Genomic DNA, 23,456 nt, shown 5'->3' with positions numbered 1-23,456 from the left:
AAAAAATTCGACAAACAAAAAACTTCCAGTTGATAGCAGGACGGCTGTATCATCTTGGATCGGACCTAATCCTACGATTATGTATAAATCCGGAAGATTTCGAGTGCTACCTTGAAGAGGCACATGTCCAAGGTTGTGCATTTCATTGTTCAACAGTGAAAACACACCAGAGACTGAAACAGTTAGGGGTTTATTGGCCAACTATGTATGCGGACACACATTCCTATGTTACCAGTTGTACAGTATGTAGTGCCAAACGACTAGTGGACTACGCAACTTTGTTTCAAGTAAACATAGCACCTGCATGGAGTCAATATATCATTGACTTCTTAACCACCAGGACGTTCCTTGAGAACATCACAAGAGCACGGAAAAAAGCTATAGAGCTAGAAGCTCGTGACTTTCAGTAAAGTGGGAATCAACTCTATAAGCGGGGGCAGGACAATCAACTTAGAATCTGTGCAAGTGAAAGCGAATACCTGCTGATTCTGGAACATGCACATAGCGGAATAAGTGGAGGCCATTTTTCGGGCGATAAGACGGCAAAAATTGTCTTAACCGCAGGAATTTGGTGGCCTACATTGCACATGGATGCCGAAGAGTTTGTAAAGCGTTGTGATGCATGTCAACGCACAAAGATACCAATAAAAAGAGACGAGATGCCATTACGGCCAATGATGGGGGCAAGAGCATTTGCAAAGTGGGGCATTGATTTTGTGGGACCTATATCACCCCCTGCATATCGCACCCATACCCAATATATCATTGTGGCCACGGACTATCTCACAAAATGGGTCGAAGCCAAAGCAACACAAAAAGCTGATGCACGCACCACGGCACAATTTTTGTATGAGAATGTTTTTGTACGTTACGGGTTACCAATAGAAATTGTCAGTGACCGTGGAACAACACCATACAACATGGTGTTTGGCCTAAATGCTACACTACCCATAGAGTTTTTAATCCCAACTCTAGGAGTAGCAACAAGCTTGGAATGGACAGGGCATGAGCTCTCGTCAAGGATTGATGATCTTGAAAAGCTAGATGAACTCCGCTTACGAGCTGTCGCGTCAATCTATGCTAAAAAAAGAAGACAAAAGGAATTTTTTGACAAGCATGTGCGTACCAAAGAGTTTAAAACAGGTGATTACATACTTGTTTATACCTTAAAACAACATGCCAAAAAACTTAAAAAGCGAGGAGTGGGACCATTTGTGATTAGTGATCTATCACAAAGTGGAGCTGTCAAGCTTGCTACATTAGCAGGTGAAGAAATGTCAAACTGGATTAGTGGATGTCGACTGAGGCGGTATCATCTACCACTCACACAGGAGATGCTCACACAAATTCATCAAGGAAAACAACGAATGAAGGAAAAAGAGAGAGTACGGGAGGAAGCTCAAGCCGAATCACAAGAACGCATTGCAAAAAGACGGCTTTTGCGACAAAAAAAAAAAAGTGGAGCACCATTGCGAATCAATGCCATTCGACTGACTGAGTTGGACGAGGAAAGAGTGGAGCCAATAATTGCGGTCAAAGTGGGCAACAATCAAGTGGGATCAACAGCTTTGCCTGATTCGGGTGCTCAAGAAAATTTGATCTCTTACGGATTATACCAATAGCTCACAGTCACAGATCAACTTCATCCTACTCCCCAAGTGCTGGAAAGTAGCACATCACACCCATTGACAACATTGGGATGGACTATACTGCATGTACAGCTACATCAATATATTTATCCACACAAATTGTATGTGGTGAAAGATGAAAGCACACAACACCCAATGATGCTAGGGCAACCTTGGCAAAAAGCATACAATGTGCAGATAGATTGGAAAGCAAAGGCGGTCAAAATTCAACATGAAAATGAACAACAGGTGATAGCTTTTTCTCAGCAATACCATCATGCTCAACTGCAAGCCATGCAATTATTGGCAACAGAACCAAAAACACGAATGCCATCAATGAACAACAGGAAACCCGAGACCAAATATCAGGTAAAAGCCAACCATGCTAATTACAGACAGATGAAGTCACCAGCAACAATGCAAAAATCTAGGCTACCAAAACAAAGTAAACAAGTACGGATGCGGAAGGATAGAAATGCAATGGCAAAAAAACAGAAATGTAACAAACGTATTGAAACAAAGCAGACGGTTCAACCCCAAACCAAGGGCATAAAACGACTGTGGATCCCAAAAAAAATGCTTAGCCATAACCCAAATGTCACTCACATTTGGATACCAAAGCAAAAGCAACTACCTGCAGTAGAAGCAACAATGCAAGGCCGATAGCTGCATGAGTCAAAAAGGAGAACCGACATATGTGGATGCCGATGAAAGACAAACCAGTGGCAAACAAGAAAGAGCCAACCATCTACAAAAATCGGCAGCAACAAAATACCAGTGGAAAGCCATAGCCATAAGGCTCATAGCCATTACATCCCAGCCAATTCTATCCTTAGACACAGCTACGACTCCATCAACAGTGTCGGCAAAGCAATTGCCTTTTGCCAAAAAGACAATTAAACAGAGAGCAGTAGAGTTACATCTATTACTTGCAAAGAAAGCAGGAAACTTCGACGGCGAATGCCAATAAGCATTTTGCTTATTCCCTTCTCTTGCACAACATTAATTTTTCCATGCATTGACCGAGTATGCATAAAATAGGGCCACATTAATCGGCCAGGCATTAGCACCACTTTTTCAACCTATGCACGGCACATACTCCGAGGCGAAACCTTGTCGTCCGGGAGGACTCCGGCTAGGAGGGGGGGAGGCATTCTAAAGGCACTCTCAAATGCGGAACCAATGACAGAAACAACAAAAAAGGGCATGATTTTCGACTATTTTAAGGGTTGTTGTTTGATTGCAAAATTTTCTGGAGTAACCCAAGCACATGTGCCCTTATACAGCATGAATCTACAGGTATATGGGGCCAAACGCTAAATCAAGCCCCTAGGCGTGTGTATATAAGTAGAAATAGCCATTTTTCGGGCAAAATATTGGTAAAACGGAGAAATCCGGCCATAAAAATTGCATGTGAGTGTATACAATGTGTTGCGGTGATGTTTGTGATTTATTAAGATTTTAGGGGATTTTCTGGGTTTGATTTGCTATTTTCTTTTTAATTTTGCTAATTTTCGGCAGAAAAACTTCAAAAATACAAAAAGCAGGTGAAAAACAGTCGTAATGAAAAACAAAAAATATGGTGATGATCAGTGACTATAGGACAACCTATGGTACAGTGGGGGTGCAATTATGAGACTAAAGCGGAAAGCGTGTTTTGGCCAAGTTTTGACCGAAATGCCAAATTTCTGGTAAATAGAGCAAACGGAGTCCAAATCATGAAATTTTTGAGCCTAAACCGCATCTTGCAAGAAGATAGGAGCACATGTCAAATTTCATGAAAAGTGGTTCGGGGACCTCCATTATAAGAAATTTTCACCCCAATTTTAGCTCATTTTCACTATTGACTTTGTGGAGAAAGCTTCTGCCACCTAGAGCGGATCGACTTTCCAGCAGCTTCTACGACGCACACGACTACCCGACGAGCTCCAGACATGAGAGGTAGGCTTACCACCTTGAGCTTTTCGCGCATGTTTGTCGTTATGTCGCAAAAACTAGCGTAGGGGTCACACACAAAGCGAGCGGTAGAGACCTGCAAGTAGAGACGGCGGCCTAACGGCTAACCCGAAAGCAACAAGACTTCATCGGCAGATTACCCTAGTCTAGGAGACCATTCCTGGATAGCCAAAGGCAGTGGGAAACCATCGGGAAAAACCCTAATTCCCAGAAACCCGCAAGAGGCCACCAAATGGGAAATCGGCGAAACGGCGACCAAATGCTACCAAAATTCATGGGTAGGAGCATCTCGACATGCTCGACAAGTCTATATGACCCGCATGACCAAAAAGTCACCCGAAGCGGCACTAAACCTCAGAAACGGCATCAGACACACAAAGCGTCAAAATGCACTTGCGGCCAAACCGCAAGTCCGTTTGCCACCAAACTTCACGAGTGGCTTTCCTAGACCATCAACAACCAAGTCCTATGGTGGAAGACCACCACAAATCATCAAAGGTATGTAAACGCAACCACGGGTGCTTCTAGAGCGACAAATTGCCAAATGGAGCTCCGGTGAAGCCAAAGTCGACAAAAACCATATGGCAAGGATCCCCAAGGGATTGGGAAGCTATGGAGACCAACATCGAAAAATTTCATCGCCAAAAACCACCCCAAAAGTCAGAAAACGGCTCGGAGGCTCTGAAGTCCACACAGGGAGTTATACTCTATCCATTTGACTTTTTTGTTGAAATTAGGCTCAAAAGGGACTTAGGGGGTGCAAAGGGCAAACACTGGGAGCACTAGCACTGAAGAAATCACCAACAGACATCCTACGCGTAGGATGTCTCAAGGGCACGTTTTGGCACAAACCTCAACAATTTTTGTCATGCACATGTTCTGAATGACATTTACATGCCATACACCAAGTTTCATCACATTTGGACCAGATTTGACCTCATATGCATGGAAAAACACAAAGTTAGGGCATAGAGGCAATAATGGGCCATTGACCTACCAAATCTTGTCCAAATCTCATGAAACTTGCACAACACACTCACATACACATCAACAAACAATCTGTGTGGTCAGGGAGAAAAAGGGATGAAATAGACATCCTACGCGTAGGATGTCTAATGGACCTTTTTGACATGGAAGGGATGTTTTATCATTCCAGATCTAATTACCTCATCATCAAGAGCCCATATGACAAGTTTGAAGCCATTCTAATCACTTTTGACCCCCAACACCTTCAAGATACACTTTTTGAGCCCAAAAACACCTCACAAATCCTTACAAGCATCAAATCTTGTCCAAATTCAAATCCAAGAACAGGGCCATGTTCCATAGGCCAAGGACAACCCACAAAACAGGTTTCATGCAATTCTGATGAAAAAGACATCCTACGCGTAGGATGTCTCCAACATAAATTTAGCCTTCTGTGCAAGGAATGAAATCATGGGAGCCAATACCATGGTGCAATGAGCCCATATACCAATTTTCAACCCATTTGGACATCAATTGCTACCTATGATAGACATTCTACCCAAAATGTGACCTAAAGCCTGAATAAGCCCCAAAAATCCACTTTTTGATATCCAAATTCAAATCCAAGCATATAGCCATGTTCCATGAGCCTTACACTACCTGCATGTCAAGTATGAACCAATTCTGATGAAAAAGACATCCTACGCGTAGGATGTCTAAATGGAAATTTTTGGCCAGATTTGCACTGTGAGCACATGCACAGCTTCACAAGTTCCTTTTAAGCTATAATTTCAATTTTCAAGTCATTTGGATAAGTAAAACTCAGTTTCGTAGCTAATATGGAAAAAACGCTAACTTTGGATTACTGAGTACAACAGGATCTATGGCAGCCTCGAAGTCACCGGCAAAGAAGAAAAGAATGACAATCAAAGATTATCTGGATGAGGTGGAACCCTTTGTCATTCCAGAAGGAACATTAAAGCCCACCAGCATCTGGATACAAGAGGATCTTTTAGAGTCCAATAACCTAAGGATCTACCAAGGAGTGTTCAAAGACAATGAAGGCAATGTAATAGAGCTGCCAATGCTTCCAAGAGAGCTCAATGAATTTGTACGAAGCAAAATGGCTGGCTACTTGGAGAAAATTGACCTCCATAACTACTTTGAGGCGATCCCAGCAAGGGTGGACATCAAAAGAGTATGGGAGTTTGTAACAAGCATCAAAGAGGATGGAGTGGCCAAGGTGACAGATTTACAAGGCAGACCAGATACAGAGATCATGATCATGGAGCGGGTTGTAGCCCATGCACTAGACCTCTCCAATCAAGGAGACAGTGTAACAAAAAGAAGGGACGAAGTCAAGGTGTACAAAGAGAAAAAGGCCAATTACACCTTTGAAGACATTGCCAACCCAAAAGTGGCAATTATGTGCCAGTTGTACAACCAGTACTTCCACATGTGCACTAAGAGGCCACAGAAGTACAGGATGCCGCCAGGTGCAATTGCCACGACGTTTACTTGGGCAATGACAAAAGGCACCCCAAAGATAATCAACTATGCGGCATACATACATGACAGCTTGGTAAAGATGGGCAACAAAAAGCCAACCTACATAGTGCCAGGAGAACTGATAACCAAGGTGGTTTATGCAGCACTACATGCTAAAGGAAGGTGGCCTGACCCACCATCTCAGAATGATTGGCTAAGGGTAAAAGAAGACAAGGAAGATGAGCCACAAAGAGCACCGAGGGTGGCTACGAGATTGAAGAGACGGTTAGAGCCAGTTGAAGAGGAGCAACCTGAGCAGAAGAAAGGAAAGAAGGATTCTGCTCAAGTGCCGGCCAAAGAAACCAGGTCTCAAAAAGCGGCAAGACTCGAGAGGCTGATGGAGAGTTTTCGAGCAGAAAGAGCCCTCAAGGGTGATTTAAATGAACTCTGGAAGCCATCTCTCGAGTCTATGTCCGGATCATCCAGACGAGTGCAGAGGGACCGCTTTGAAGATTATATCAAGAATTTTGAGATTCTTGATGCTGCAGCGGAAAACATTCCCCGTGTCCCTTTCACTGAGGAGGAAGTGGAGCAGATAAGGCAGACATTGCTAGATGAACAAGAAAGCCAAGAAAGGGAAAGAAAAACGAAAGCAGACAGGGACTTAAAGGGCAAACCGGCAGCTTTACCAGATAGTCCTAAACCCAGCCCACAGCCATCTCCACCGCCCTCACCACCTCCTAGCAGCCCTCCACCAGAAGATAAGGAGGCTGAGGACAAAAAAGAAGAAAGGCAAGCTGAGGAGCAAGAGTAAAGGCAAGAACCCGAGCCAAAGGAAGAGGCCAAGCCTGAGTCTGAGCAAAAAGGATTAGACAAGGCCTATTATGCATTTTTGGACATGCTAGCTGCAGGCTATACAAAGGAAGAAGCCTCCGCAGTCGCATTCGACTTGGCGAGAACAGGACATAAAGATTAGATGCAAGCATCCGGCTAGTGGAACTTAAAGAAATTGCTACAGACACTGTAGACCTGCACCCGCCCTCCAATGACTGGGACGTGGTGATGACAAAGCTAGCCGGATTGCGAGCACAATCCATGGCTTCAGAGGAAGAAATGACGACTCTCAAAGCCACTAAAGAACAGATAAAAAAGGAAGTGGATTCTCTACAGGCACAAAGCCAAAGGCAAAAAGAGAGAGAAGATGACCTGCAGGCCAGCTTGGCAACGACTCTACAAAACTGCCAAGCAATGGAAGAAGCAAATGAGGAAGCAGCAAAAAGAATACTAGAAACTGAAGAAGAGTGTCTGCAGCTCAGCAAGTCATTGCGAGATGCTGAAAAAGAACGGGATAATCTGACACTACAGCTGGCAGAAGAAACAAAAGAAGTAGAGGCCATGACAAATGCCAAGGAAAAGGCGGAGATAGAACAAGAAGCAAGCCTGGATGAAGTCCTTGAGCTCAAGGACCAATTAAAAGTCAAAGATCAAGCCATCCAGAGGCTGCGAGCATCACCTGCTAGAGTTAGAGCTACCAGCTCGACTCAAATCATTTCCGAGAGTCAAATATATGAAGAGCAAATGCAGGAACTTCAGAAGGAGCTAACTCTCGAGAAAAAGCAAAGGTTAATGATGGCTGAAGGTTCTATAGTAATGCAAACAAGAATGGAGGGTAGCCAAAAAGCCCAACAAGAAGAAGTGGAGAGCATAAAGATAAAGCTCGAGGAGGCAGAAAGAGTAAACGCTGAACTTAATGACCTCCTCGTGAATATGGGTGAAGAAGTTGAAGCGAAAAAGCAGACACTCCTCAGGCAAATTGAGGAGTTGAAAGGCCAGCAACAAGCAGAGGCAGAAAGCTCAGGGCTAGCCGCCAATGAGGGCATCGACCTCGAAAATGTGGCAGATCCTGTGGACACACCCATGCAAGAGGAAAGCATAGCAGGATCCTCTCAAGAGCTGCAGGATCTAACACAAGAAGAGGAAGAAAAATTGTGTAAGGCAATAGAGGCAGAGCTAAGAGAAAGCACAAAGGAAGCCTTGGAATGGGAGCAGAGGGTTTTCAAATCTATGACAATTCAGAAGATCGACACCAGCAATCTCAGGCGCGAGTGGCTTCAACCCTCTCTCCCATATCCATTGCTGAAGTATGAAGCAGCAACAATAAACAGGCGAATCAGAGAAGAGCCAACGGTACCTCTCTACAATGCAGACACCTCGAGGCCAGAAGGAGTTAAGCTCATAGTGGATTCTCAGCCAAAGTGGAGCAAGGCTTGGCTTACCAAGTACCCACAATACCTAATCCACTTGGTAGAGGCACCTAAACATATCAGAGACAACCTCAGCTTCTGTCCTCTACCAAGGGTTAGGACGTGGAAGGCACAAGAAATTTTGCAAAGAAGCCAACCCACTTGGCTGAATTACCCAAAGCTGCCGGGCGTGAAGGCAGGTGAGAGAATAAGTGTCCAATACACGGTGAAAACCCTAACGGGCACCATAAAATTGTTCACTGGCTCACCTGACCTTACATGCATTATGATGAGAAAAATCTGCAAAACCATCCAAGTAGTGTTCGAGACCTTCAAGCCGGGCCAGGTGACCGACAACATATTCTTCTTCCAAGATACATACAGATGTGCTTACGATTTGTCAGGTCAGCCTTCCAAGGAGGTGATACATGCGCTGTACCAAAGAATCATGTGGGGTTCTTCACCATGAATACAGATATCTTTGGCCCGACAATGCTGAACCTACATGCAAGGTACGAATCACTGCTAAAGATGCGGGAAACGATAAGATGAAGCAGTTGATCAAGGCCATGTCGGAGACGACATGAACAAGGAGGGGGGGGATGTTAGAAGCTGGACACACCCCACAACATCTAACTACTCGGCGGACTATTATCTTTGTAATTATTCATTCATTGAGGAAAACCCGATCTTTCACCTTGTAATTGGGACTTACAAAAGTTTCCAGATTGTATCCCAGTTTTGATAGTTAGATTGAGTATATGGTTGATTTTGGAACTTTAGGGTTTGAGAAGTTGTAAGGTATATATACCACTTTTTGACCTTAATGAAAAACCTTTTGTCATTTTAAAAAAACAAGTTTGAAGTCTGTGAGTGAGCGTACTGTGTACGAGAGAGAGAGAGTGTGAGCTTCCTCTTGACTCTACGAGTGCTACGGCGGTCGGAATCGAGTGCGGAGAAGTGCAACGTGTTGCCCCCGACTAGAGCTACGTGCCGATACCAACATTGCGCGCGTATGGTCCGGCTTTGTGAGCTCCTTCTACGAGCTTCATCGGTTGTTTGGGTGAGCATACATTGTCCGATTTTGCATTGCAGCATATCCATGTGTTCACATTGAGTAGAACTACACATTAGGCACTTTAGATTTCAAAAATGAAGACTTGCAGATTTCGGCCAGACATCCTACGTGTTTCTGCACTTGGTGTTTTGGGTCGTGATTTTGGTTCATAGACCTTAGGCAGAGCGGCCTATTGGTATTAGTAGGGTCTCCTTCAAGTTCTATGGTGTTTCGAGATTTTTTGATGGGTGTTTGGCTCTAGAAAGCATTGTAGGAAGTTTCCTCCTTTGCACTCTTGAAGGCTGTGACTTAGACAATTGGTAGAGACCTCTGTAGGAATTAGTTAGGAGTCGGTCGAGTGTAGGTTGACACCTTATGCTTGCTTCCACGCGCCTGCGGGTCGAGCTTCGTCCTTAGTTGACATTACATGTTAGGTGAGTTCTCGCTGTGCTGATATCCGTCGCGGCATATCCATCCAACAAGTCTGATCTTTGGTCACCACATTGATAGGAATTGTCAGTTTGGTTTCAAATCCACTCAAACAAGGTAAAACCCCAATGACATTCATCTTTCCCCTTGTTTTTTGGGTTCTTCGGGAAATGTGGTACCAAATGATCTATGACACAATCCTACAAAACCAAAATATCTTTGTTTGTTTGTCTTTGTGTGGAAAAAATTGTGCCCAATGGCTACCTCCACATTCATAGCAAGGACCTTCCGGTTGCGCTGCTTGTGGTGTCCCCCATTGGATGTCTTGTCCTATAGGAGGATATCTTCTAGGTTTGTAGTTTTGATTTGCTATGAACACGTTATCATTTATAATATAATTTTTTTTTGTTGAGACTGAAAAATTTAAGAAGGTTCTGCAACCTCATCTAATCTTACCCAAGAAGGATCTATCTCATTGTCATATGCAGTTCGTTCTGGCTCCCCACCATAGGTTTCCACCGAGTCTTCATAATAAGAAGTTGGTGGTAGTATTTGTTGACTTGTGAGTATTCTATGGCCATGTGTATCAAACAATATCCCTATTATCTTGAGGCAAAGTAGCCCCAACACATGTTGTGGCTTGTCTCCCACTATGCTGCATTGTTTGGTTCTATTTGGTACCTCGGCGGTGGTGGCAAAGGTTGCATCCTTGGAGGTCCATAAGCTCTTTCCCTCACGTAATTTTGTTTTTAAAAACACTCATTTGTCTTGTGGTTGGTATATTTCAACTCAATTGCACACCAGTTCAAAGCTACTAGGTACATTTGCTACTTGTGGTTGTTGTTGTCATAGATTCAGATTTTGTCGATAGTTCTGGTTCATCCTTTGGATCACTTCCTTAACCACTTGATCTACATTTTGTGTGATTGAAGTAGGAGAATTGTGTTGTGTTATTGGATCATTGATGGTTGAAGAGGAATTGTTGGTGGCTGTGTAAGTGTCTTTTGATACCACTAAGTAAGTTTTACAATTGCCAACTAGATACAATGCTTCTCTAGTGACATGTTAAAATGTGGTGCATGCCTTCAAGTGCAATTCCTTCTTGAGAGTTTCATTTCTAAATCCTTTTATAAAGTGAATTGACAATCTCTCTCTTGCAACAACTCTCTCATAGGACATCTCTCAATATATTTCTTGAAGCAAAGTGAAGCTTCCTTCACCTTTTTGTTTTCCTTTTTCTTAAAGGCATAGATTTGGGAAACTCTATTGTGCTTGATTTTCCTTTTTAATAATTCCTCGGTAAAATCTCGTAGGAGTTGCTCAATGTTTGGAAAATATCTGCTATTCAATGGCTAGAACCATGTCAATGTTGTTTCTTCCAAAGTTAACCCAAATCCCTCGTAGTGAGTGTGCGAGTCCACTACTTGTTCATTTCTTAAGACTTGCTTAAAGAGTGAAACATGTGCATATGGATCCCGTGACCCATTGTACCTTTTGGACAAACATTTTACCACTTTAAATGGTCACATCCATCGTGTCTTGTTTACCATTCTCATCACTCTTGGATCTAATAATACAACATCTCTAGCTTCATATCCACCATTAGGAGCTTTTTTGGAGTTCTTTCCATTGTTCTCTCGTCTGGTTGCACATCCCTAGCTTCAGTCCAGGTGTCTAGAACTCTCGTAGTATGGATAGTGTCTAGAGAATCACATCCCCAATATGTGGTCAATGAAACACTTGAATTCAAGGATCCCATCAGTCTAGGTACAAAAGTGTGTGGTCGACTGAATGAAACTTCCACTTTGGTTCTAATAGACTCACTCTCGTGGTCTTTGGCCTCATCTCTGAGATAGTCGTTCTAAATGTTCTAGGAGTGACATAATAATGATGAAGGGAGTGTCTCTATCTTCTTTGCATGTAAAAACATAAAAGAATTTCTACTCTAATAACTCTCCAAGGTTGGGCTCATCGCATTTATAATAGAGCATCTACTCCCCATTGTCGTAGTTATACAACCCACATGAGTATTATCTGTGTTGACTTGAGTTGCCATATTCACTTGCTGTAACTTCACATAAGAAATGTCTAGCTTAGGTGGTTTTTATTGAGGCTCAACATAAACCTTATTCTTGGTGCATGTTAACCCCACAATATAGGGATTTTGTATGAACAAATATATAGCTCCCTCGTCATTGAAGTATTGATCACCACTATAGTCCATTAACACTATGTCCTTGAACTCATTAGGTCTTTCTTTTAACTTCACATAGTAGCGATCCATACCATCTTTGCAAATTTTTACACCCTATTTATTTTCAAATTGATATTTCAAATGAAATAGTTTCATGGTTGGGTGTAGGTTGGGATGATCCTGCCCCCATGTTTGTTCCTTCTTTGAAACTCACACTCTTGACCCTTTAGCCATGTAGGTGGAAGATTTTCCTCTAGAATGGGCTCTAAGGTTGGAAATAGTCCCTGATTAACATTCTCTTCTGGTTAAATGTGACTAATCCAATCTTCTACAACAAGGTTTCTATTGTGATATAGTCTGTCTAATCGCAAATACATCAAGAAAAGCACTATTACAAAACCTTGACCTATTACCTCGTTTGTTGCATCCAATCCTCAGATAGAAAGTACTCTAAGTGTTCCATGACTCTAGAAAAAAAGAGCCCTAGGGACCCTCAACAAAAGGGGCCACAAGGTAGCACCATTTGTCCAGACAGGAATTGAAGCTTTGCTTTTAAGCTCGAGAAAAATCTCGTTAAATGCCATAAATTGGAGACACTTTATTTTTCCTCCTTTTTTTTTTGAAATCTCAAAAAAGTCCTACTCCCTTGATGGAAAATTGAGGCTTCATGTCCAAATCTACCTTGACAAAGAGGAATTTTTCATCTCCCCTCTCCAACATGAAGATGTTATCTTAGGGGGCACCATGGTTCAACCGCATAGCTGTCAATTTGAAGTTCCGTGAAAGGAGAATTTATTTCAATTATATGGAAAAGAACATGTACATAGAGGCTAATGAGTCGAGTCATACTATACCCCTTGTAGATATGCCTGCTTTTGATAAGTCAATGAAAAGCTCAATTTCTACTTACATGATTTTAGTTAAAGAGTTCATAGATGACCTAATGTTTTATCAAATCAAAGTAGTAGGAATCAAGAGAAATTAGATGTGTCTAATTTCCTAAATAGATTCCAAGATGTTTATTGATGACATCCTTGGAGAGTTACCTCCAAAACAAGGGGATGATGACCATACAATAGAGCTTCTACCTAAGAGCTCATCGCCCAATAAGCCTCCCTACCGAGTTTTACAAGCTCAACAAGAGGAGATTGTTACCATATACATGTAGTAGTGATGTGTGTGAACACACTAGGACCGCGGGACATTTTTTCCCTCTTTAGGAGGTTTTCCTCCCTGCATGGTATATACGCCCATAACTCTAGGGCTACCTATCTTTCCATTGCACACTAAGTAATACACTCTCTATGTGCCTTGAGCTTCCTTCATCTTCTCCAAGTTGTGTCTGTTTTCTTGTAATCCTAATTCCAACAATTGGTATCAGAGCAGGTTGCATCCTTCTGGGCTTAGTCACTAGCAAGTCCAGCACATGCCTGCTCACTTTCTCCAATTTTAGTGAGCTTTGGCGAGTGTTAACAGGTCAACAAAATTTTTTGGGGAGCTGGTAGAGCCTAGTCTGCTCAAATTTTTGATTTGGGCTCATTTCGACCTCCGTTTCCACTACAGATAGTACTGCACATGCTATTTTGTCATTTTGTGCAAAAGTTTTGTCAATGCCATTTTTTGCATAGTAGGTGCATTACAGTTCTTTACAATTTGTGCTATATAGCACATGTTGTTCCCGCTTCATTTCTCCTCTTTTCGGGCAGTTTTCACATCAGATGCAACATTTACCATGGCTGACAACAACACAAATGTGTTCAAGTTGTTTGCTGCTGAGGACAGATTAAATGGGGACAATTACACTATGTGGGCTTACATGATGCAACATGTTCTTGTGTCAAAGGGTGTCTAGAATATTGTGCAAGGCATTGATGTATGTCCTGGTTCTGAGGATCTGGCAGATGTTGAGGATGTGGCAGGTCTTGCTACAAGGATTGCTGCTGTTAGAGTTGTTTTGCCTACGACAAGAAAAGATTATTGGGATGTAAAGGATGCAGCATAAAGATGCACATGCACCTAACAAGCTTAAAATTGATTCTTTGAACAACAAATTCCTGCATGAATTCGGTCAAGATGTCCATATAACACAAAGTGTTGAAAAGACTGTTAGGTTTGCAGATGATTCTGCATCCATTTCCACAAGTGTGCAATCATTCACAAGTCTAAGGGACACACATCAATGACGTTAGCATTGTATGGCACCCATAATTCATATGCACACTATATGTAGACCAAAAAGGGAAACTGTACAAAAAAGATCAACATGTGTTTGAACGGCCCACATACCAGCTCCTCATAGTAGTGCATCCAGTGAAAGATCAGAAAGGATGGTTCATTTCAGAGGAAAGAATCTATTATAGCACATCCTCTCTAGAGCTGAAGGATATTACCCCAGTGAACCCAAAAATCTATTCAGAGCCAAACTCTCCTCCATTGGAAATCAAGCTTTGACATTGTAACCAAACGAGCATATACTTTGACCAAAACAATCGTAGATATAGATGAGAGTCTAGCATCTATGATGCCTTGGGTCCTAAAACCACATAAGCTCATATCATAGGAGACCCTTGGGATATACAATATTAGGGCAAAGATAATGTTATTTATAGCTTTACTTGGGGAATAATTTTTCATGTTTCATGAAGATACATAGGAAACTATGTAGAAGGTTTACAGATGCCAAATGTCAACAGTGCTACCCAAAGTGTACCTGCACAGTCCCAAAAGGTGAGACTCATCAACCAGAGCCAAACAATTTTGAACTCTTATAATAAAGCAGGCTATAGTCATCGCCCTAGGAAGGGGAGCTGCAAATCCATCAAACTCAGCTTATGTACCAGGAACTACAATAGCAATTAGAAGCCCTAGAACTTCTAGCCAATAGACCCCTTCAATGCAGAAACCATTGAAAGACCATATGGTTGTTGGAAGTTTCCAATTGACCCAGGTTCCTCAAAATCTGCAGACAAATGCTTCTATGAAGATCATTAGGGATAAAAGTTTCAGCTGATCTCCATAAGTCAAAGCCAAAAGCCGACAAATCCAATAGTGTTCAAACAATTACATGTGACCAAGATCACATATGCATATCAAGATGCACATGGTAACGAATATCAGCAAGATCATGATCTTGTACAAACCAATATGGATGGTGACTAAAGTCAAGCACTATCTGAAGATGATGCAAATCCTCAAGCTTGCAGAACAGGTGACAGAAAATTCAAAGTCAATGGAAGCTAAAGTTCAAAAGGCTATACAAAGGTCACCACCAAAATCTCCTTCAAAGAGATAGATTCTGCTAGAAAGTACAGTGGATCTATTAAGATCAGGAATTACCCAAATGCATGTGGATAATGCTCATCAATCGCAAACAAAAAGTGCACTATCATAGTCATACGAGTCAACATCAACGGAAGCAGGTAGTCAAAGCAAAGAAAATGCAGATAAAGCTCAACCAAAGGACACTGCCACAACCAAAGCAATCAATTCAGACACGAATCCTAAGATGATCAAGTGCAACATTGTTGATGAAAACCAAGAAAAACTCTCAAGCGAAGTAAAGCTAGATTTTCAATTAGACAAGAATCTCATGTCATTTTGCACTTGGAAAAATGTGGCCAACCATAGCTAGAATATGCTCTTGAATTTGTTAGCATATTAGGAGACAAATGAGCAGACTGCTGGGGAATATTTGTTGGCTGGCGGCGTTTAGGCTTCTTGAAATACTTAGACTTGCACCTGTTTACATGCTCAGGGGCTGGATCTGCAGCCTCTTCTGATTCATCCTCTTCCCTTGTCTGTCGATCTTGTGGTGTGGGGAGAGATCCCTTGCCTGTCGATCTTGTGGTGTGGGGAGAGCTCCCTGGCCTCGAGGCAGTGTCTTCCCCCCAACGGGTACCTAGTGTGTGCGCGGTTGTTTAGCTCGCAGCCATGGTGGCTCACTCTCTAATTCAGTGTCTGTATGGACCACCTGAGTCCTGGATGGTCCTGCTTGTGATTGGTGGTGCGACGGCTCCTTCCTATCGGACTCTGTTGTTTGCTGGCCCTCTTCTTCTCTCCAGCGTTGGGCACGTTGCTTCATTCTTTTTCTAGGTGTTATATCTTGAGGATGTGTGTTTGGAAGCTAAGTCAATAGTGGCCAAACGGACCAGTCAAAGATGCTATTTACTATTTTTTGTAAATGCTAACGAGGCCAGATGATGTGGATGAGAAGTAAAGATGAAGATGAAGCAAATACAAGCAACAGATGCAGAGAAGAGTTGGAATTGATGACTATCTATGGAGTTACGGTCACAATTGACGATCACTTAAGGTTTAGGATTTTCCGTGAAATGACCGCAAATGCGGGTTGTAATTATGTTTTGGGCTCATCAAGAGTTCCAAGTTGTAAACATTGAGCTATATTTAGATCCTAGGAAGTGCAGATAGCAGATTAAGTGAGTTTGGCCATTTGGGTGCCCAGCCACTTCTAAAAAGCCTAGTGAGTATATAACTCAAAACACACAATGTGAAAGGGGATTCTTACTCACTTGAGATAAGCTTTGTGAAGAAGGTGATGGCTATGGAGTTCTTGAGCTCTCTACGTGCGTACATGGACGATTCGGCTTCATGCCATAGCTAAACTCTAACCTCTTCTCTCTCATTTGCTCATGGTGTAATCAATGCCTTGATTAATCAAAGATTAGTGGCTGATATGTCGATTAATATCTCTCTGTTTTCATGTTTCCCTCTTGTTTAAGCATGCTACTAAGTGTGTGTAGGCTTGTGTAGAGTGTTGGTGCCCGGTGTGGTCATTCTATGCTATTCTATGCTCATTGTGTGCTTGATTAGAGTTGGATTAGTGATTGATTAGAGAGTAATGTGTGATTAAGCTTGTGTGTGAGAGATTAGGCCGAATGGTAGAGTAAGTAGTGTGCTCACTCCTTGTAGCAACATCATACCCACTCCGTAGCTTTCTTTGTGTGTAGGTTTCACCTTCTAGTCCTCCATTTGGCATGCACAAGCCACTTGTGTGTTTCCATGCCCTAGCCGGATCCTACTTCTCGTATTGATATTGTTGATGTCCTCCCTATGCTAGGATGACATCCCAACATTGGTGCCGCTGGCGAGGATCGACTGCCTAAGCTAGAGGTGCCATTGTTGTGATTAGGAGACACTAATTTCCCTAATTTTCCTTTAATTTTGTTAGTTTTTAGATTAGGTGTGTTGATTAATTGAGTGGTTTTTAGTGTGATTAGTGCTTGGGTTAGCATTGATTATGCTTAGAACATCACAAAACAATCCACACACATCATTAGTTTCTTGATTTTGATCACTAATTTTGACCATCAAATTCACTAATTTTTATTAATTTTCCCTAACTTTGATGCTAATTTCCCATTGATTGATAAGTGCTTTTTGTGCTACACACAAGTAGAAAGTGAGTTGGGTGTATGGACAACATGCCTATGTGATCCACACACTCATGTCCTACTCCATTTGTGCGCAAATCGTAGCCGAAATCACCCATTAATCACTAATATTCACTAATTTCATTCACTAATTTTTCACTAATTATTTGGACATTTTGCAAAGTTCTGATTTGAATTGGTTATTTGATGCATGTCCATGATGATTATGTGTTTAGATTCATGCTAAATGATGCTACACATTGATTTTTGTGTTGGTTGTGTGTAGGTGATTTTACGGGATCAACACACACACACACACACACACACACACTAGTGTGTTGGGCACTAATCAAGTGCTTAATCTCTGAGTTTGTGGCTAAGGAAGGTGCTGATTTTGATGCTAATTTTCCGATTTTATGTGCAGGTTTGGTTCATGAACCATGTGCATTTATAAAATGCAAAACTAGGTGCGGTTTATGCCCGCTTGTGTGTAGGCGGAAGTGCCTAATTTGGGGCAATTTGGGGCTGTTTGGGTGTTCAATTTGCTTATGAGAAGCATGTGATTGCTTATGGTCGTCAATGAGTTATGGTTATGGTTTTTAACTCCGTTGTGATGCCGAAATGCTGTCGAAATTCGATCAAATTTGGTTATGTATGCTTATATGCATGATTTGATGCAAAAACCGTCTTAATGATTAATTAATTTTGAGATTTGGATGATCGATTTGATGTCGTTTGATGCAAAGTGCTGTTTTGAGTGCGATAAATCATTGTGCAAGAGATGGTAAATTTTGTATTAATTTAAGCGCAGTTGCAAGATGATTTGTGTGCAAAACGGCTTAATTTGTGCTTAAAGAATGATATTTTGTGCGATTGTGATTAGCAAGTGATTAATTTCTATGCTTCGATTGCTTGATTGCGAACATTTAGGTCGTGGACTGATCTCGAATTTTCTAGAATTTTTTGGTAATTTTTGGCAATCTTTTGCTAATTTTTACTTAAATTTTCTAATTATACCCAGAAAATTAATAAATCGCCTAATTTGGGTAAATTGTGGAGTGCCAGAGCAAATTTTTTTGTTTTTTGAGTATTTTTGTTTTAAATTTCAATTTTCTTTTTTGCTTTTTTAGGTTTTTGTTTGATAATTTTGTTTTTCTTTTTAAATTTTGTGTGTTTATTTGATTTTTGTTTGTAATTATTTCGACGATTTGTAATTATAGGTATTTTTGTGTGACTTTATTGTGATTTCTTTTGTGTTTGTATGGTGATTTTTGTATTTAATTTTAGTTTATTTTGTTAATTTTTGTATATATTTTACTATATTGGAGTGTGGTTTTCTCAATTTTTGTTTATATTTTTTAATTTTTTTGTTTTTTGTGTGTTTTTTTGGTATTTTGTGTATTTATTATCTTTATTTGTTTTTTTTATAATTATTTTTGTATGTTTTTATTATTTTGTGTGTTTTTTTTATACCACCTTCCCCGCCGATCGCTGTGCCTCCCCGATCGCTCTGCTTCCTTCCCCGCCGATCGTTGTCCCTTCCCTCTCATCCGCGCTGCTGGTTTCGCCGATCGTGCTGCACACTCTCACGCTGGCTCTGGCACACATTTAAATATACACACACACAAACACACAACACACACACACTCACACTCTCTACTGCTACGCGCCGAAACACAAACGCCAAACACACACATTCTCTCTCCCGCTGGCGTCGCCTTCAAACGTGCACACACACACACACACCAAGGCCTGGGACCCGTGCCTTGATGGCTATTCACAGCTGGTAGCACATGACACACCCGATTTTTAGCAGCCAAGTGTAGGCGAGTGGGTCCGGCGTTGCCAATTGCCGCCCTGCGGTGGCTTATCTGTCCGCCTTGTCGCGAGATACCCGCCGTCTCTAGGGTTGCATCATGACGCGCGTCCACGGAGTCAACACACCCACACACGCTCTCACCCTCTGCCCAGCCACCCACGTGCCTCAACACTCAGAGCGGGACCTGCTCAGCCTTGTCGCCTTGACCTCACCTGACCCACCTGAGGCCACCTAAGCCACATCGCCCGCCTTCCCCGCTGCTCCCCTCAGATGCTGCCAAACTCACTTTGTCACCTATTGTCAGCTCAGATTCGGTGAGGTCCACCACCTTATTCACACCCACTACATACGGCAGCTAGACCTACACCTACACCTAGTGATGACGTGGTAAGAACATCTGGGCAAAAGCAGCTACTGCAGTGACTGGTAGTGGCCATAAGGAAGCTGGAGATTGAGCACTACAGGGCAGAACTCACCATGCACGTCATCAAAAGAGCAAACCTTGAAGCCAATTGCATCTTAAAAGTGAAAATAGTTGAAGGATTGATCAAATGATCACATAGGCAATTGAAGCTAAATAATTGAGTGTGCAAGGGAAAAGAATGACAGTGTGGCCTTAAAGGCCTGAAAACAAAGGTGACTACAATTTGCACTCACAATTGGGTTTAGATTCTTTAAAAATTCTGAGAACTGGGCATTGTCCTAAACACACAATTAAACGAGAATTGACGAACAATTTAGCCACGACGCAAAATAGTGTATATCAGTGCCGAACGCACACATCTTTAGTAGACTGCACTATTTGCAAGTCGTCATATCTGAATTTGGTTGAGCACCATAATTCATGGTAAAAACTGGACTTAAAACTGTATTAAGTTGCTCACATATACACTTCGGAAGTCGGATGACCTATGGTCACCTACGTGGTGGTTTAATTTAAATTAAACGCCATAAAAGTGTGTGATCAACAGGCAAACTGAGATAGTTTTAGTTCAGGTCAAGAGTGCTTTGCTAATCCACAGTTTTGCAGATTAAGAGCACATTTCATCGCTCAATCAACTGAAATCAAGGTATCACCAAGGCTTGTAGTCGTTGCAGTACAGTGGTAAGTAACTTGCCAACTGGTGCTACAACTATACAGGTAAATCAGACCATCGCAGTTGACAGTCAGAGCAGAGATCACAGCTAAGCCTAGTAGAGAACTTTGAATTAGGGAAACCACTGGTCACGTGTGGGAGAGGCTAGAAAGAGGATACAAGTGCTCAATAGGTCAGTGACAGGGATAAAAGCAAAATGGAGCAGCAGATGCAATAGCCATAGTCAATGGCAATATCGGCAAATCAAAGCAGTTATGATGCAGCTTCAAGCTCATTAATAACAGTCAAATCAGTTGGTGGGGTTAGGTTAGAGTTAATAGGTCATTTCAAGGACTTTCCATGCTACATGGATGATGCAAATAATCGCTATCTAAAGTCTAAGCAAAATGATCTGAAAAGCCCAACCATACAAGTTGTGGAAGTAGAAGAAGCTACCAGCATGGCTAATTCGCAAAAGAACCTAATGGAAGATTGTTTAGGATCGGTGTACATGAAGCTCAAACCAAGTATTGAGTTGGACATAATAAAATTGCACAGGCAAGATCTTCCAGAGGTTAGTAGTTTTCGAGTCAATGTGCACTTGATAAAGTCAAATTACAAGGACAAAAACTGTAGCAGTCTCTATAGAGATATGGAGGGTAGATGGTACAAAGGAGAAACACCTCAACAAGCTACAGAAGAGCCACATCAATGCTTCATAGCTCATGAAGATGGTTCAAAGTTGGGTTACAAATACATGACGACAAGTGGTAATATTTACCGCTTGATAATGAGCTTACCTTTAGCTTCCAATGCAGATACAGTGGTAGCTCAGAACATAGAAATCACTCAAGATACGGGGCCTACTATAATAAATCTGCCAAAAAATGAAGACACAGTCAGCAAAAAGGAATTCCTTGAAGCCATGTGTAAACGACAGTTGCCGTCAACCACTTCAGAAGTCAACAAGCAACGTGAACCAATAGCCCTTCATTGGATCCACGAAACGAGATGGAAAGATCCAATTTATGTAGATTCTGATGGACAAAGATGGGTTCAAGTCACGGGGGTAAGGACATTTAGCAAGTCAGTTCCTAGGACACTATGGGCAATGCGCATCGGAGACAAGAGCTATGATATAGATGGAAGATGCTATGAATTAGATCTTATTGTAGATAAATTCTCGGAAAGAGCTGCAAATTTCATATTGTCACCTTCAACTCCACAAGACCAAATTGAGCGACGGACACATGACAAAATGATATCTAACCAGGTAAATATTGGTCACACTGCCACTATTGCACAAAGTCAATCACTAGAAGATAGGGAAGTTCACTTTAAAAGCTCTAGGCTTCCACTGACACATGATCAGACTTTGAATTTGTATGAGCACAATTCAACTCATTTCATTACACTAATGAGTGCCACAACATAACATTCACAGGTACAGAACACTACACATGCACCACAAAATCCACCAACACAAACACACGTACAATCAATGGAAGAATCAGCTATTGAGTTAGCATGACTTCACAAAGACCTAGCTCAATCAGTTGAGCTAGATGACAAAGCTAGAATATCCACATCTGGCATAAGAGAGATAACTCTTACAGATAGGGAACACTCTCGGATGGGGGGAGTCCAGTCTCCACCTAACTTACTGCCATCAGAACAACCCTATCAACTGCACACAACAAAGGAGAATCACAATACTCTCTTACAATTCAACGGACAACAGAAACCACATACAGGCTCGAGTCGACAACATAGTCCTAAGACTATACAGAAGCCACAGATAAAGGGATCACATGTTGATAACAGACATAGAATTAAAGTTGGTCACTGAAGCAGGAGCTGAAATGACCATCTACCAGGGTTATAATGGACGCTATTACAAGCTTCTTGAAGATGCCACAGTCAAGGAAGATAAAGGCAAACAGTCAAAGCCAGCGTCAGTGTTGGTTTTTAAGTATCTACATGTCATGCTGATGACATACTTGATCAAAGATACTATGGGCAACGAATACCAACAATATTATGGACAGATACCTCGACCAGGTATAGAACAAATAGGAATAGATGGCCACTGCTACTACAGATGTGGCATTGATCATCTGATACCCAATTGCCCAGTAAAAATGCACTTAGATATGATGAAGAGCAAAAACAAGACAGCATCAGACTGCAAGCAGCTGAATCATTAAAGCAAACGTCTCCAAATAGAAGGTCGCCAGAAAGAAAGCATATCTTGTCAAAAGATACAAGAGACAAACTCATGACTAAAATATTGGAGGTCAAAGGCGTCAATGATATTTCAATTGAAATCAAGCTACCAAAAAAGATCAGCTACAACAGATGGTCTCAAATAGCTTGGAATTTTTCAAGCCTGAAGTCGAAAGATCCGACAAGGATGCAGCGGACGATTCAATGTCAGAGGAAGTGGATGAAGAAATCATCTGTGATCAAGGACCGGAGCAGGTACGGGCAGTCAAGGACTTGCCATTGAAGAATGCAACAAGCAAGAATGTGGAATCAAATATTCTACATAATAATGCTAATAGCACAAATAGTTCATCGCTAAGGGATGTTCTCAGAATTCAACAAATCCAGAGATCAAGTCTCAAAGCCAAGAAACAGACATCTCAATGTGTTCAAAGGCAGACTTGAATCAAAAGACAGAGGTGGTCATTAAGTCAGATCCTAATATTGTCTCGCCAATGGAAGATGCCAAAGAACCAAAGGTGACACAAATCACAATTAACTTGAACAATCAGAAGCAAATGGTGCATCAAGCACATGAAGCCTATCAAAAGACCTACAAACAGATCAATAAAGAGCAATGTGAACCAAAGGCCACGGTAAGCATTGCATCTGGAGAAAAGAGTCAACATACTTCTGTCCAGCTGGTAGAGGAAATTAAAGACTCAAACAGATTGTCAAAAATAGAGGCACAAAGGACTGTTCAAGTCAGTTTAGATGCAGAAATCACCAAATCATGTCATCCACAAGCAAAGAAGTCCAACAAGGAGGTCACAAATGCAGCTAAACAATCAACGCAAACAACAGTGGATTCAACACCCCAGGGAAAGATAGACCAACAACCTAGACAAAAGTATAAAAAGGTCTTTCAGCCAAAATACCCAACCCAGAGTAAACAAAGACACAAGCAGCACATCAAAACCTATGTTGCGGCCAATGACATCAATG

At 41.8% G+C, this 23,456-nt stretch overlaps 1 pseudogene; it reads left to right on the top strand.

Moving 5' to 3' along the window:
* The first annotated feature begins 22,604 nt into the window (after positions 1-22,604).
* LOC147453645 (uncharacterized) lies at positions 22,605-23,010 on the top strand (annotated as a pseudogene).
* The last annotated feature ends 446 nt before the right edge of the window (positions 23,011-23,456 follow it).

This window comes from Adiantum capillus-veneris, chromosome 7, assembly GCF_014529385.1.
Source record: "Adiantum capillus-veneris isolate H3 chromosome 7, ASM1452938v2, whole genome shotgun sequence".
Lineage (NCBI taxonomy): Eukaryota > Viridiplantae > Streptophyta > Polypodiopsida > Polypodiales > Pteridaceae > Adiantum > Adiantum capillus-veneris.
Note: the sequence above shows the minus strand (reverse complement) of the source record. Positions and strands in the feature narration are given on the sequence as shown.